Source organism: Pristiophorus japonicus, chromosome 6 (assembly GCF_044704955.1).
Source record: "Pristiophorus japonicus isolate sPriJap1 chromosome 6, sPriJap1.hap1, whole genome shotgun sequence".
Lineage (NCBI taxonomy): Eukaryota > Metazoa > Chordata > Chondrichthyes > Pristiophoridae > Pristiophorus > Pristiophorus japonicus.
In genome coordinates this window covers 172,500,225-172,516,004 of record NC_091982.1, presented here as the reverse complement: position 1 = coordinate 172,516,004, position 15,780 = coordinate 172,500,225, and positions in this window count along the sequence as shown.

The following is a 15,780-nucleotide window of genomic DNA, read 5'->3' as shown; positions in this document are numbered from 1 at the left end:
GCGCTGAAAACGGAGCCTAAAAAAATCCTCGGTATTCTCCACCTACTTACAGGTCCTCTGGCCCTCGGCGCAGCCAGCACGAGCTGTGGGGGGGCGGAGCCAGATATCGGCGCTGAAAACAGTGCCGGGACCTCTGCACATGCGCGCTACAGTCGGCACGCAAGTGCAGTAGCTCCAGGCGCCGAACTGTGTGGGAGGGGCCCGAAACACGCAACCCCGAGTCCTGACTGAATGGCCTCACTGGGGCTGCGTGAAGAAGGCTCCTCCCACAGCCAGCTCCTGCTCCCCGCCCCCGACAGGACCCGACACCCGCTCCCCCCCCCCCCGCAGCCGACCAGACCCGACAGGACCCGACACCGGCTCCCCATCTCCCACCCCCGCCGACCAGACCCGACCCGACCTGACACCTGCTCCCCCCCCCCGCCGCCGACCAGACCCGACCCGACACCTGCTCCCCCCCCCCGCCGACCCGACCCCGACACCCTACTCCCCCCCCCGCCGACCCGACCCGACCCGACACCCTACTCCCCCCCCCGCCGATCAGACCCGACCCGACCTGACACCTGCTCCCCCCCCCCGCCGACCCGACCCGACACCCTACTTCCCCCCCGCCGATCAGACCCGACCCGACCTGACACCTGCTCCCCCCCCCCGCCGCCGACCAGACCCGACCCGACACCTGCTCCCCCCCCCGCCGACCCGACCCGACACCTGCTCCCCCCCCCCGCCGACCCGACCTGACACCTGCTCCCCCCCCCCGCCGCCGACCAGACCCGACCCGACACCTGCTCCCCCCCCCCGCCGATCAGACCCGACCCGACCTGACACCTGCTCCCCCCCCCCCCCGCCGACCCGACCCGACACCCTACTCCCCCCCCCGCCGATCAGACCCGCCCCGACCTGACACCTGCTCCCCCCCCCCCGCCGACCCGACCCGACACCTGCTCCCCCCCCCCGCCGATCAGACCCGACACCTGCTCCCCCCCCCCGCCGACCCGACCCGACACCCTACTCCCCCCCCCGCCGACCCGACCCGACACCCGCTCCCCCCCCGCCGATCAGACCCGACCCGACACCCGCTCCCCCCCCGCCGATCAGACCCGACACCCGCTCCCCCCCCCGCCGATCAGACCAGACCCGACACCTGCTCCCCCCCCCCGCCGACCCGACCCGACACCCGCTCCCCCCCCCCGCCGATCAGACCAGACCCGACACCCGCTCCCCCCCCCGCCGACCAGACCCGACACCTGCTCCCCCCCCCCGCCGATCAGACCCGACACCTGCTCCCCCCCCCGCCGACCCGACCCGACACCCTACTCCCCCCCCCGCCGATCAGACCCGCCCCGACACCTGCTCCCCCCCCCCGCCGACCAGACCCGACCCGACACCCGCTCCCCCCCCCCCGCCGACCCGACCCGACACCTGCTCCCCCCCCCCGCCGATCAGACCCGACACCTGCTCCCCCCCCCGCCGACCCGACCCGACACCCTACTCCCCCCCCCGCCGATCAGACCCGCCCCGACACCTGCTCCCCCCCCCCGCCGACCAGACCCGACCCGACACCCTACTCCCCCCCCCCGCCGATCAGACCCGCCCCGACACCCTACTCCCCCCCCCGCCGATCAGACCCGCCCCGACACCCTACTCCCCCCCCCCGCCGATCAGACCCGCCCCGACACCTGCTCCCCCCCCCCGCCGATCAGACCCGCCCCGACACCCTACTCCCCCCCCCGCCGATCAGACCAGACCCGACACCCGCTCCCCCCCCGCCGACCCGACCCGACACCCGCTCCCCCCCCGCCGACCAGACCCGACACCTGCTCCCCCCCCCCGCCGCCGACCAGACCCGACCCGACACCCGCTCCCCCCCCGCCGACCCGACCCCGACACCCTACTCCCCCCCCCGCCGACCAGACCCGACCCGACACCCGCTCCCCCCCCGCCGACCAGACCCGACACCCTACTCCCCCCCCCGCCGATCAGACCAGACCCGACACCCGCTCCCCCCCCGCCGACCCGACCCGACACCCGCTCCCCCCCCCCCGCCGACCAGACCCGACACCTGCTCCCCCCCCCCGCCGACCAGACCCGACCCGACACCCTACTCCCCCCCCCGCCGACCAGACCCGACCCGACACCCGCTCCCCCCCCCCCGCCGACCCGACCCGACACCTGCTCCCCCCCCCCGCCGACCCGACCCGACCCGACACCCTACTCCCCCCCCCGCCGACCCGACCCGACACCCGCTCCCCCCCCGCCGATCAGACCCGACCCGACACCCGCTTTCTGAGAAACAATGGCCTTAAGGGATATAATAAGTCAAGCCAAAGATTGCTGGGTCTCTTCTTCTCTTCTTCTCTCTTTTCTTTAGCACACGGCAAAAGCAGGACCTCCCTCTACACATAAAGAAGCAGGCCGTGTGCTTTGCCAGAGAGAATTAAAGTATACCATTTTTATTGTAACATCATTGTATCTGTTGTAACAAAGTAGATCCGTAGGATAGCTTACGACTGCTGTTTGATGTGTATGTGTGTGTGTTTAATAAACTATTCCAAATTGTTTTGAAAGAATCCTTCTTGCTGTCAAGCTAATGCCAGAGATTTACAAATCTTACACCTTGGAGAATAATGGGCAGTCTAGCTGCTGCTAGCTTCAGGCTAGCCCGATATAAGTTTATCCTGTTCCCTTCTGGAAATAGCTCAGGAACTTGCAGGAAGCTGCTTCTTGTCTTAACTATTATCCACATCAAAAAATTGCAACAACTAGAAGAAAGCAGAAAAAATTTCTAGGCCGCAATTTAAAATATGAGAGAACTGGAGCATTACCATGGCTTCCTGAAACTAGAGGTGGGATTGATAATTTTAGGAGAGTGAACAGTGCCCCCACAGCCCTGACTGTTGCATTGAAGTAATCACAGCTGTGAAGCAGCAGGAAGCCTTAAAGCCTCCTTGAAAAAATGTAACATCCCCACCGACACCTGGGAATCCCTGGCCCAATACAGCCCAAAGTGGGGGAAAAGCATCTGGGAAGGCGCTGAACACCACGAGTCTCTTCGCTGAGAGCAAGCTGAAGCCAAGTGTCGACAACGGAAGGAGCGCGTGGCAACCCAGGCAACCCACCCACCTGATCCTTCAACCACCGTTTGCCCCACCTGTGACAGAGACTGTAGGTCCCACATTGGACTCTTCAGTCACCTGAGGACCCATATTAGTGTGGAAGCAAACATCCTCGACTCCGAGGGACTACCTATGATGATTTGATGACTTGAGTTGGAAATAGCAGTCACGGGGGGGGGCGTGGAGGGATCAGAAGCAACCCACCAGATATGAGTGAAACATGGGCTGACCTAGACCATACTGAGGAACCCCATCCCTCCCGCCAGTCATGGCAGAGTAGAGTACAAGTAATACACTTGTAGGTACATTCTCAGCTCAAAAGCTTCTTATTGCTCCATTGTTAAGCTGTTTGACAGCAGGCCGTAGGCCAAAGCATGATATTTAAAAGCAAAACCCTGACTGCATTAGTTTAAAACGTTTTTGTCCTTGTCTGTGTGTAGTTGAATGGCAATGTGCCCATAATTGAACCCCTTTACAACTTGTCTTGCCTTCATCTGTGGTAGTGGCTGACCTCCTGAACTGGACCTCCATTCACAGCCTGTCGAGCTGTGTAATGTTGGGGGTAATTATAACTTTTGGTGTTAGTCTAAAATGGGTGATATTGGATCGGTTGCCCGTTATACACCTGCCTGATTTTCCTTGCCATTTACTTATCAATCGATATCGCCCCTGTTGCATTATCACCAAACCTTAAAAGTACCCCAAACTAACTAATGGAAGGAAGTGCTGCTCCCTCTCCTTTTCTTACTCTCCAGCAAAAGAAGGCAAGGCAATGTTAGCAGGAGACAAGGACCTTGATAATAACACTCCCAATATGGTTGGGAGGGGCGGTGTTAAACCCCCACAAATAGGGAACGCGCCCCCAACCTGCCACATACACGCCCGTTGTCCGTTTTTACGGTGGCGGGTTTTGAGCTGTGTGAGTATCCCGTCTTAGAGAAGCAGGGCACTTCATTAACATATTTAAATCAAGCTCCCACAATACAATTGGGAGCATGATTTAAATTTAATGCAGCTAGCCACGTCTCCTGGGGCTCGGGAAACCCGGCAGCAAAACTGTGGAGGGAGCCGCTGGCTCCAGAAGGCGAGTGCTATGGGTCAGGAGGAGCAGGAGTGCTTCCACAGCCCCTCAGGGAAGCCTTCAACTTCCCTTCTGCCAATCGCGGCCCCTCTCTCCCCCCTGCCGCGATCGGCGACCTCTCCCCCCAACTGCAGCCTGCCCCAGGATCGTGATTGCGGGGACCGTCCCCAAGGGTCATGGGCTGCAGCTTCCTGCCGCTGATTTTCCTGCCCAGCTCACGGCCAGGCTGTTGGTTTGGTCAGCTGCCATGCGGGAAATGGAAGAATTAAATTATAATGAGGTCTTGCCGTTCAATTTGGGATTGTCCCACCCATTTCCCGCTTACCTATAAATATTGGAGCCACGGTTCTTGTAAATTTTATGCAAGTTAAAGGGGCCTATTAAAATAAAACCATTTAAAGGGACCATTGGTCATACATCGGCCAGCTTTATCTAACCCCGTTGCTGGAAACGGGGTGATATTTAAGTTAAAAGAGCTGTGATAAATTTAATGCCCTGTTTCTGCTCTGCCTCCATATTCTCTGGGGCCTCCAGTGCTCCAAGACAATAACAAGGACTGCCATGGCCCCAGGCTTCACCCCCTCCACGATTGTAGTGATTTGGTTAAGAGTCAACCACATTGTTGTGGGTCTGGAGTCACATATAGGCCAGACCGGGTAAGGACGGCAGTTTTTAGTGAGCCTCAACATTACTGATACGAGCTTTTTTATTCCAGATTTATTAAATTAACTGAATATAAATTCCCCAGCCAGTCGTTCCCCGACTGTAGTCACTGTATTTGTGGAAGTTCTGCAAACATTTCAGACTGGTTTTCTTGTGAAGAGCATTCCAACTAAATATGTGAAAAGGAGAAAAAAGTTAACTTTTAGGATATTACTTACCAGTCAAGTAAATAGTCACTTCTGGGTGAAGTTTATTCGCATTCAATTAAAGTTGTCTTCGATTTGTGTTGGTATAAGGCTGCTGAGCTAATTTCCTGCTTCTTTGATAATGATTGAACAGTGAAGTGGAATTCTGATAACATCTTTATGATGAGTTGTAATTACATTACTGTTAGCAGTCGATGAATGTTTGATTATGTGTGTCTTGTGAGTATGAGCTAAAGTGAGGAATGTAAGAGCAAATTTAACAGCCCTGCTGTTCTTTGCGCTTTGTGCATTCATTGCAGGAACGGCTTAACTTGCCAAATCTTTCCAGGGTTGGTCTAATTACATATTCAGTAAAATGCTCCGGCCTGGATTGGGTCTGTCACTGAGAACAAGTGGAGATAGAGCGATTTGAAAATCTGATGCAGATATGGTGCTTAAAATTACTGCATTGCCACTTAAAAGGGAGCCTTATTTTGTAGGCTTCATGAGGTTCACAGGCAGAAAGTGCATTGCTGGAAAGTAATGGCACAGTGAGGACACCTTCCTCATAGGAAAGTCACCTGCACTCGCTGGGAGGAGGTAACACAAAGGATTATTTCACATTCAGAGGACTTGGGAGCACATGAGAAAATAATTTGTTAGCCTTGAAAAATTGGCCAAAGTAAGATTACCCAACATTTTCTGACACAAAATAGATGAAAGTTTACATGCGATAAAGCGTTCCCCCGCACCTTGACCGAGGTCACGTGCAGAGCATTGAAACAGCCTTACAGCTCGCCCATAGCTTCATGTGCATGTCTGAACTGCTGAAAATCATACTTTCTAGCTGTAAGCTGGAACAATTAAAGTAAAGGTGAGCCCACAAAACTAATGTCCAAAAAAATCTAGCTGCATGATGCAGCCTCATTTACTTGCACATGCAACATGAGAAGCTGGATGTCTGTGTCTATGTGATGTTCAAACTTCCAACCCCTTGGGCCCAAGTTTCCACAAGAAAAAAAACGGGCGCCCCTCCGAGCTGGGCACCCGTTTTTCGCGCTGAAAACGGAGCCTAAAAAAATCCTCGGTATTCTCCACCTACTTACAGGTCCTCTGGCCCTCGGCGCAGCCAGCACGAGCTGTGGGGGGGCGGAGCCAGATATCGGCGCTGAAAACAGTGCCGGGACCTCTGCACATGCGCGCTACAGTCGGCACGCAAGTGCAGTAGCTCCAGGCGCCGAACTGTGTGGGAGGGGCCCGAAACACGCAACCCCGAGTCCTGACTGAATGGCCTCACTGGGGCTGCGTGAAGAAGGCTCCTCCCACAGCCAGCTCCTGCTCCCCGCCCCCGACAGGACCCGACACCCGCTCCCCCCCCCCCCGCAGCCGACCAGACCCGACAGGACCCGACACCGGCTCCCCATCTCCCACCCCCGCCGACCAGACCCGACCCGACCTGACACCTGCTCCCCCCCCCCGCCGCCGACCAGACCCGACCCGACACCTGCTCCCCCCCCCCGCCGACCCGACCCCGACACCCTACTCCCCCCCCCGCCGACCCGACCCGACCCGACACCCTACTCCCCCCCCCGCCGATCAGACCCGACCCGACCTGACACCTGCTCCCCCCCCCCCCGCCGACCCGACCCGACACCCGCTCCCCCCCCCGCCGATCAGACCCGACCCGACCTGACACCTGCTCCCCCCCCCCGCCGCCGACCCGACCCGACCCGACACCCTACTTCCCCCCCGCCGACCAGACCCGACCCGACCTGACACCTGCTCCCCCCCCCGCCCCCGACAGGACCCGACACCGGCTCCCCATCTCCCACCCCCGCCGACCAGACCCGACCCGACCTGACACCTGCTCCCCCCCCCGCCGCCGACCAGACCCGACCCGACACCTGCTCCCCCCCCCGCCGACCCGACCCCGACACCCTACTCCCCCCCCCGCCGATCAGACCCGCCCCGACCTGACACCTGCTCCCCCCCCCCTGCCGACCCGACCCGACACCCGCTCCCCCCCCCCCGCGACCCGACCCGACCCCGCGCCCCCCCCCCGCGACCCGACCCGCGCTCCTGTTCCCCGACCCGACCCCCCCCTCCTCCATCCCCTCTCTCTCTCTCTCCTCTCTCTCCCTCCCTCTCTCCTCTCTCCCCTTCTCTCCTCTCCCCTCCCTCTCACTCCCCCTCCCTCCCTCGCCCCCCCCTCCCTCTCTCCCCCTCCCTCCCTCTCTCTCCTCCCCCCCTCCCTCCCTCTCCTCCCCCTCCCTCCCTCTCCTCCCCCTCCTCTCCCTCCCTCTCTCTCCCCCTCCCTCCCTCCCTTTCTCTCCCCTCCCTCCCTCCCTCTCTCTCCCTCCCTCTCTCCCTCTCTCTCTCCCCCTCCCTCCCTCGCCCCCTCCCTCCCTCTCTCCCCCTCCCTCCCTCTCTCTCCTCCCCCTCCCTCCCTCCCTCTCTCCCCCTCCCTCCCTCCTACTCTCTCCCCTCCCTCCCTCCCTCTCTCTCCCCTCCCTCCCTCCCTCCCTCCCTCCCTCTCTCTCCCCCTCCCTCCCTCTCCCTCTCTCTCCCCCTCCCTCTCTCTCCCTCTCCCTCCCTCCCTCCCTCCCTCTCCCTCCCTCGCGCTCTCCCCTCCCTCCCTCTCCCCCTCCCTCCCTCCCTCTCTCTCCCCTCCCTCCCTCTCTCTCCCCCTCCCTCCCTCTCCCCCTCCCTCCCTCTCTCTCCTCCCTCCCTCTCTCTCCTCCCCCTCCCTCCCTCTCCTCCCCCTCCCTCCCTCCCTCTCCTCCCCTCCCTCCCTCCCTCTCCTCCCCCTCCCTCCCTCTCCTCCCCCTCCCTCCCTCCCTCTCTCTCCCCCTCCCTCCCTCCCTTTCTCTCCCCCTCCCTCCCTCCCTCTCTCTCCCTCCCCCTCCCTCTCTCTCCCTCCCCCTCCCTCTCTCTCCCTCTCCCTCCCTCCCTCTCCCTCTCCCTCCCTCCCTCCCTCTCTCTCCCCCTCCCTCCCCCTCCTTCTCTCTCCCCCTCCCTCTCTCTCCCTCTCTCCCCCTCCCTCCCCTCCATCTCTCTCCCCCCCTCCCTCCCCCTCCCTCTCTCTCCCCCTCCCTCTCTCTCCCCCTCCCTCCCTCCCTCTCTCTCCCCCTCCCTCCCTCTCTCTCCCCCTCCCTCCCTCCCTCCCTCTTTCTCCCCCCTCCCTCCCTCTCCCTCCGCCCCTCCCTCTCTCTCCCTCCCTCCCTCCCTCTCCCTCCCTCTCTCTCTCTCTCTCTCTCCCTCCCCTCTCTTTCTCTCTCCTTCCCCTCTCTCTCTCTCCCTCCCTCCCCCCCCTCCCTCCCTCCCTCCCCCCTCTCCCTCCCACCCCCCCTTCTCTCCCTCCCCCCCCCTCTCTCTCTCTCCCTCCCCTCTCTCTCTCTCCCTCCCCTCTCTCTCTCTCTCTCTCCCCCTCCCGCTCAGCGGCACGAACGGCTGCAGAATTCTACCTGGCTGAAGCACTTTCTCACAAGTAGGAAGATGGTTTATTTAATCTTTTCTTGGCTTATAAATGTTTATTCAGGTTGGATTTATTTGTATAATATTTGTAGAAGTATAAATAAGGATTTATTGTCGAATTTAATGAGTTCCCTTCCACCTCGTTCTGGACACCTAATTTGTAACCTGCGCCTGATTTTTTAATGTGTAGAACAGGTTTTTTCAGTTCTACAAAAATCTTCACTGGCTCCATTCTACTTTAGTTTGGAGTACATTTTCACTGTGGAAATTTTCAAATCAGGCGTCAGTGGCCGGACACGCCCCCTTTTGAAGAAAAAATTCTGTTCTAAACTAGAACTGTTCTACCTGACTAGAACTGCAGAAAAAAAAATGTGGAGAATTGCGATTTCGAAAATAGTCCGTTCTCCACCAGTTGCTCCTAAAAATCAGGCGCGAATCATGTGGAAACTTGGGCCCCTTAAAACTAATTCTGTGTCTGAAGGACAACGCAGTGCATGACACAAGAAAGCAAACCTGCACAGTAGCAAGGCCTTGGAACATTCTCCCCATCATTATTGTAATATGTTATCATATGGTTTGTCACATGGTTTAGTATGAGCATGCTCAGTTTGTTCTGGCCAAATAAAGCAAGCACATGGTCTAACAACTCATCCTATCTCTGTCCTTCATTTGTTTTAGAAACATAGAAACATAGAAAATAGGTGCAGGAATAGGCCATTTGGACCTTCTAGCCTGCACCGCCATTCAATGAGTTCATGGCTGAATATGCAACTTCAGTACCCCATTCCTGCTTTCTCGCCATACCCCTTGATCCCCCTAGTAGTAAGGGCTTCATCTAACTCCTTTTTGAATATATTTAGTGAATTGGCCTCAACAACTTTCTGTGGTAGAGAATTCCACAGGTTCACCACTCTCTGGGTGAAGTAGTTTCTCCTCATCTCGGTCCTAAATGGCTTACCCCTTATCCTTAGACTGTGACCCCTGGTTCTGGACTTCCCCAACACTGGGAACATTCTTCCTGCATCTAACCTGTCTGAACCCATCAGAATTTTAAACGTTTCTATGAGGTCCCCTCTCATTCGTCTGAACTCCAGTGAATACAAGCCCAGTTGATCCAGTCTTTCTTGATAGGTCAGTCCTGCCATCCCGGGAATCAGTCTGGTGAACCTTCGCTGCACTCCCTCAATAGCAAGAATGTCCTTCCTCAAGTTAGGAGACCAAAACTGCATACAATACTCCAGGTGTGGCCTCACCAAGGCCCTGTACACCTGTAGCGACACCTCCCTGCCTCTGTACTCAAATCCCCTCGCTATGAAGGCCAACATGCCATTTGCTTTCTTAACCGCCTGCTGTACCTGCTTGCCAACCTTCAATGACTGATGTACCATGACACCCAGGTCTCGTTGCACCTCCCCTTTTCCTAATCTGTCACCATTCAGATAATAGTCTGTCTCTCTGTTTTTACCACCAAAGTGGATAACCTCACATTTATCCACATTATGTTTCATCTGCCATGCATTTGCCCACTCACCTAACCTATCCAAGTCACTCTGCAGCCTCATAGCATCCTCCTCGCAGCTCACACTGCCACCCAACTTAGTGTCATCCGCAAATTTGGAGATACTAAATTTAATCCCCTCGTCTAAATCATTAATGTACAGTGTAAACAGCTGAGGCCCCAGCACAGAACCTTGCGGTACCCCACTAGTCACTGCCTGCCATTCTGAAAAGTACCCATTTACTCCTACTCTTTGCTTCCTGTCTGACAACCAGTTCTCAATCCACGTCAGCACACTACCCCCAATCCCATGTGCTTTAACTTTGCACATTAATCTCTTGTGTGGGACCTTGTCGAAAGCCTTCTGAAAGTCCAAATATACCACATCAACTGGTTCTCCCTTGTCCACTCTACTGGAAACATCCTCAAAAAATTCCAGAAGATTTGTCAAGCATGATTTCCCTTTCACAAATCCATGCTGACTTGGACCTATCATGTCACCTCTTTCCAAATGCGCTGCTATGACATCCTTAATAATTGATTCCATCATTTTACCCACTACTGAGGTCAGGCTGACTGGTCTATAATTCCCTGTTTTCTCTCTCCCTCCTTTTTTAAAAAGTGTGGTTACGTTGGCTACCCTCCACTCAATAGGAACTGATCCAGAGTCAATGGAATGTTGGAAAATGACTGTCAATGCATCCGCTATTTCCAAGGCCACCTCCTTAAGTACTCTGGGATGCAGTCCATCAGGCCCTGGGGATTTATCGGCCTTCAATCCCATCAATTTCCCCAACACAATTTCCCGACTAATAAAGATTTCCCTCAGTTCCTCCTCCTTACTAGACCCTCTGACCCCTTTTATATCCGGAAGGTTGTTTGTATCCTCCTTAGTGAATACCGAACCAAAGTACTTGTTCAATTAGTCTGTCATTTCTTTGTTCCCCGTTATGACTTCCCCTGATTCTGACTGCAGGGGACCTACGTTAGTCTTTACTAACCTTTTTCTCTTTACATATCAATAGAAACTTTTGCAATCCGTCTTAATGTTCCCTGCAAGCTTCTTCTCGTACTCCATTTTCCCTGCCCTAATCAAACCCTTTGTCCTCCTCTGCTGAGTTCTAAATTTCTCCCAGTCCCCGGGTTCGCTGCTATTTCTGGCCAATTTGTATGCCACTTCCTTGGCTTTAATACTATCCCTGATTTCCCTTGATAGCCACGGTTGAGCCACCTTCCCTTTTTTATTTTTACGCCAGACAGGAATGTACAATTGTTGTAGTTCATCCAGTGGTCACTAAATGTCTGCCATTGCCCATCCACAATCAACCCCTTAAGTATCATTCGCCAATCTATCCTAGCCAATTCACGCCTCATACCTTCAAAGTTACCCTTCTTTAAGTTCTGGACCATGGTCTCTGCATTAACTGTCTCATTCTCCATCCTAATACAGAATTCCACCATATTATGGTCACTCTTCCCCAAGGGGCCTCGCACAATGAGATTGCTAATTAATCCTCTCTCATTACACAACACCCAGTCTAAGATGGCCTCTCCCCTAGTTGGTTCCTCGACATATTGGTCTAGAAAACCATCACTTATGCACTCCAGAAAATCCTCCTCTACCGTATTGCTTCCAGTTTGGTTAGCCCAATCTATGTGCATATTAAAGTCACCCATTGTAACTGCTGCACCTTTATTGCATGCATCCCTAATTTCCTGTTTGATGCCCTCCCCAACATCACTACTACTGTTTGGAGGTCTGTTCACAACTCCCACTAACTTTTTTTGCCCTTTGGTGTTCTGCAGCTCTACCCATATAGATTCCACATCATCCAAGCTAATGTCCTTCCTAACTATTGCATTAATCTCCTCTTTAACCAGCAATGCTACTCTACCTCCTTTTCATTTTATTCTATCCTTCCTGAATGTTGAATACCCCTGGATGTTGAGTTCCCAGCCCTGATCATCCTGGAGCCACGTCTCTGTAATCCCAATCACATCATATTTGTTAACATCTATTTGCACAGTTAATTCATCCACCTTATTGCGGATACTCCTTGCATTAAGACACAAAGCCTTCAGGCTTGTTTTTTTAACACCTTTTGTCCTTTTAGAATTTTGCTGTACAGTGGCCCTTTTTGTTCTTTGCATTGGGTTTCTCTGCCCTCCACTTTTCCTCATCTCCTTTCTGTCTTTTGCTTTTGTCTCCTTTTTGTTTCCCTCTGTCTCCCTGCATTGGTTCCCATCCCCCTGCCATATTAGTTTAACTCCTCCCCAACAGCACTAGCAAACACTCCCCCGAGGACATTGGTTCCGGTCCTGCCCAGGTGCAGACCTTCCGGTTTGTACTGGTCCCACCTCCCCCAGAACCGGTTCCAATGCTCCAGGAATTTGAATCCCTCCCTGCTGCACCACTGTTCAAGCCACGTATTCATCTGCGCTATCCTGCGATTCCTATTCTGACTATCACGTGGCACTGGTAGCAATCCCGAGATTACTACTTTTGAGGTCCTACTTTTTAATTTAGCTCCTAGCTCCTTAAATTCATTTCGTAGGACCTCATCCCTTTTTTTACCTATGTCATTGGTACCAATGTGCACCACGACAACTGGCTGTTCTCCCTCCCTTTTTAGAATGTCCTGCACCCGCTCTGAGACATCCTTGACCCTTGCACCAGGGAGGCAACATACCATCCTGGAGTCTCGGTTGCGGCCGCAGAAACACCTATCTATTCCCCTTACAATTGAATCCCCTATCACTATTGCTCTCCCAATCTTTTTCCTGCCCTCCTGTGCAACAGAGCCAGCCACGGTGCCATGAACTTGGCTGCTGCTGCCCTCCCTTGATGAGTCATCCCCCTCAACAGCACTCAAAGCGGTGTATCTGTTTTGCAGGGGGATGACCACAGGGGACCCCTGCACTACCTTCCTTGCACTACTCTTCCTGCTGGTCTACCATTCCCTAGCTGGCTGTGGACCCTTCACCTGCGGTAAGACCAACTCGCTGCACGTGCTACTCACGTCATTCTCAGCATTGTGGATGCTCCAGAGTGAATTCAACCTCAGCTCCAACTCCGCAACGCAGTCCGTCAGGAGCTGGAGGCGGATACACTTCCCGCACACATAATCGTCAGGGACACCGGACCCATATATATTACATATTAGACTGGTTGAGAAAGTTAAAACTAGACTGGAAAAACATCTTCAATGTAGATGCTTCGAAGAAGCAACTCGACACAATGCTGAACAAGTACGAAAGCATGTTCACTGACAGTTATGAGGGAATCAAGTCCAACGCGAAGCCTATCTATTGTAAGGCAAGGCCTTAAAATGCGTTGAAAAATCAGATGAAGGAAGAGTTAGTGAAACTCAGAGAGAATGGCGTAATAGTAAAAACTGACAAAAGTGAATGGACTACCCCGATTGTGGTAGTGACCAAAGCAGACAAAACTGTATGCTTGTGCGGTGACTACAAAGTTATTATCAACCAAGCAGTTGCTACCTACATCACAAAATTTGTATGCAGCATTCTCTGGGTCAAAGGTTTTCTCCAAACTTGACCTGTCGCACGCTTATGCTCAGCTGAATGTTGATAAAGAGAGTCAACAGTATCTCACCACCAAAACACACAAGGGCCTTTACTCCATACACCCAGCTGCCATATGGAGCAAAATCCTCCCCCAAAATCTTCCAGGCTATGACGGATAAGATTTTACAAGGTGTTCCAAATTGCTTATGCAATCAAGGCAATGAGCTGATCGCAACAAGCAGCAAGGAAGACAATCTAGAAATACTAGATATAGGGCGAGAACCTTCACTTTGTTTGCATGCTTAACACCCACTTAATGCCCATTTTACCGTTGAAATTACGTATAACGTCCATATATCGCCCATTTTGGCACAAAATGGAAACTGACGGACATTTTTAGGAAACTTATCGCTGAGTGTTACTTTCCCCATGTGCTTAATGCCGAGAAAAAATATAACCGTCTGCCCACATTTTTTGGGCGGAATCATCAGAATGGGCAAAATCAACGGCCATAATATCGGCCAGCGTTACTTTCCGCATGGAAATAACGCCGAGATTCAGTAATACTCCCCGCCCATTTTTTTTTTTGTCGTAAAGTGCACATTTGGCGAAACTAACACCCAGGAGATCGCCCACCGTCACTTTCACCACCTCGCACACATATCGCCCACAATATCGCTCGCCCAAAAAAACACCCATAAAAAGTGGAAGTGTTCTGAACTAACGCCAGCGGTGTGGTTGCCATTTTTAAAATCGCAGGTCGCTTCATTGAAAAGGCTGCTTCGGGGGAGTTCACTTCACCTGAGAAGAACTCTGGAGTGCTTCTCAGGTGAAGTGAACATCTCAACAGACATATTTTCAGACTCTGGACTATTGGGGGTTTACTCTAGGTGTATTTTAGTGAGGAAATTATTGCTTCTGATCAATCGCTATTATACTTTCATTGCAATGGGGCCAGCCATTTCTCAGCCTGCATCGATTAATACGCAGATGCTGCAGAGTGCAGATGGCTCAATGTGTGATGCACATCATTATGTCCCCAATTTAAGACATACAAGAATGAGGAGGAGGGCCAGACCATACACACCCTGCATGTACGTGGAAAAGAGGTCTTACCTCGACGTGTCCGACCACACCTGCCTTCGGAGACTGCGTTTCCACAAGGTGGTGATCAATGAAATATGTGAGCTCATCAGACCACATATGCAGCCTGCCATTAGGATATCAGTGTCGGTCGAGATCAAGGTCACCGAGGCACTTTTTACGTGTCCGGTTCCTTTTGGGCCTCTACAGTTGAGATTTGCCCTCTGTCTCATCATGCAACCCATCGCTGCATTAGACAGGTCACGGAGGCCCTGTACGCGAGAAGGATGGACTTTATCAGTGTTATGTAATGATGTGTGTATCGTCCTGGTACCTTAAATGTAATGTAAGCACTATGTCACACCACAGAGGGCGCTGTGGTGGTAAACCCTGGTAGTACTTGCAACAGGTGCTATATAAGGCTGACCACCACACATGAGAGGCACTCTGGAGCTGAACAATAAAGGACGAAGGTCACAGCAGTTAGATTTACACCAGACCGTGTGGAGTCAGTGATTTGTGTGCTACATACACCACATTGGCAATGAGGAAGCGGATGAACTCCACGCAACCATGGCTACTCCGGGCTCGCTAAAGGATTTTACAGTGGGCAATGATTGAGAGGCCTTTACGGAAAGGCTCGAGTACTACTTCACAGCAAACGACCTGACAGAGAACACATACGTAATGAGAGAGAAGCATAAGGCGATATTGTTCTCCAGTTGTGGAGATGAGATTTACTGTCTCGTCAGGGATTTGCTGGCACCTGGGAGCGCCAGGGACAAGTCATACGAGGAGCTGACTGAACTCATTCGTGACCAGTTGAAACCGAAGGAGAGCATCCTCACGGCCAGATACACATTTTACCATCACTGCAGACCTGAGGGCCAGGATGTCACCAAATATCCTCAGGAGACTCGCGGCGCCGTGTGATTTTGGGCACACCTTGACGAGGCTTTGTGGGACGTTTTCGTTATGGGGATTGGCCACGAGGGCCTCCTTCACAAGCTGCTGGCCACGGAATCCACAGTCACTCTGACAAAGGCCATCGCCATCAGCAGGGCATGTATGACCTCAACTTGCAGCACCAAGCAAATAATCCACACAGTCTCGAACCCGGCAGGCACTGTCCACAGTATAGCGCCCACCTCG